Raw genomic sequence first — 1,925 nt, 5'->3', positions numbered from 1 at the left:
AATCACTCCCGAGAGTGGGATAGTAAAATGTTCAAAATATCATTAATACAAATACAGTCTAAAAAAAGAGTCAGTAATCTGGCATAGAAAGTAAGGAGCATAATTGCTATGTTCCTAATCTATATACTGTATATATAAATGCGAAAGCCCTCACTGACTGACTGACTGACTGACTGACTGACTGACTGACTGAATCATCACAAATTCTGTTTCTTTCTGATATGTTAGGAAGATGAAATTTAACATCTAATGATGTCATTACCATGTCTCGCTTGCGTTACTGGAGAGATAACACCCGAACGGACAAATGGAACAAAATTTGGATTGCATCTCCAGTGTGTAGATTTTAATAAACTACAAAAATGGTCCTGTCACTTTTTACCATATCTGCTACGGGTGCTCCTCGGGTAACACCAAGAACCATGGATTAATATTTACTTACATTAAGACGTCTCAAATTTACAGCTCTATAGATTTACCAACTCATTTATATTTACAACCGGTGAAAATCAGAAACTCCTGTGCGAAGAACGGGTAGAACAGCTAGTTGCATATATAGATCTTATGGTTCAGTGCTAATAGTGGCATAAACATTAATCCAATATTTGATATCTCCTAGTAATAATCTGAGTGATGTTAGGACAAAATTTATATTTAGTATGGTCTTTATTGGACCTAAAGTACACACATCTTTTTACTAGAGATGAGCGGGTTCGGTTCTCCGAGATCCGAACCCCCCCAAACTTCACCTATTTTACACGGTTCTGAGGCAGCCTCGGATCTTCCCGCCTTGCTAGGTTAACCCGAACGTGCCCGAACGTCATCATCCCGCTGTCGGATTCTCACAAGATTCGTATTCTATATAAAGAGCCGCGCGTCGCCGCCTTTTTCACTCGTGCATTGGAGACTGAACGGAGAGGACGTGGCTGCCTTCTCTCCCTGAAAAGCTCCGTATCTGTGCTCAGTGTGCTGCAAATATCTGTGCTCAGTGTGCTTGCAAATATCTGTTCTCAGTGTGCTGAAAATATCTACGTTCTCTGCCTGAAAACGCTCCATATCTGTGCTCAGTGTGCTGCAAATATCTGTGCTTAGTGTGCTGCATTGTGGGGACTGGAGACCACCAGTATATAATTATAGTAGTACAGAACAGTAGGCCATTGCTGTATCTTGCAGCTCTAGTGTCAAGTATACTATCTCTGTGCTGCATTAATGTGAGCAGTATATAGTAGGACAGTGCAGCATTTTGGTGACCAGCAGTATACATATAGTACAGTACAGTAGGCCATTGCTGTATCTTGCAGCTCTGTGTCAAGTATACTATCTCTGTGCTGCATTATTGTTAGCAGTATATAGTAGGACAGTGCAGCATTTTGGTGACCAGCAGTATACATATAGTACAGTACAGTAGGCCATTGCTGTATCTTGCAGCTCTGTGTCAAGTATACTATCTCTGTGCTGCATTATTGTGAGCAGTATATAGTAGGACAGTGCAGCATTTTGGTGACCAGCAGTATACATATATAGTACAGTACAGTAGGCCATTGCTATTGATATATTACTGGCATATAATTCCACACATTAAAAAATGGAGTACAAAAATGTGGAGGGTAAAATAGGGAAAGATCAAGATCCACCTTCACCTCGTGCTGAAGCTGCTGCCACTAGTCATGGCAGAGACAATGAAATGCCATCAACGTCGTCTGCCAAGGCCGATGCCAAATGTCACAGTAGAGAGCATGTAAAATCCAAAAAACTAAAGTTCAGTAAAATGACCCAAAAATCTAAATTAAAAGCGTCTGAGGAGAAGCGTAAAGTTGCCAATATGCCATTTACGACACGGAGTGGAAAGGAATGGCTGAGGCCCTGGCCTATGTTCATGGCTAGTGGTACAGCTTCACATAAAGATGTAAGCACTCAACCTCCCG

Source organism: Pseudophryne corroboree, chromosome 3 (assembly GCF_028390025.1).
Source record: "Pseudophryne corroboree isolate aPseCor3 chromosome 3, aPseCor3.hap2, whole genome shotgun sequence".
Taxonomy (NCBI): Eukaryota; Metazoa; Chordata; class Amphibia; order Anura; family Myobatrachidae; genus Pseudophryne; species Pseudophryne corroboree.
Note: the sequence above shows the minus strand (reverse complement) of the source record.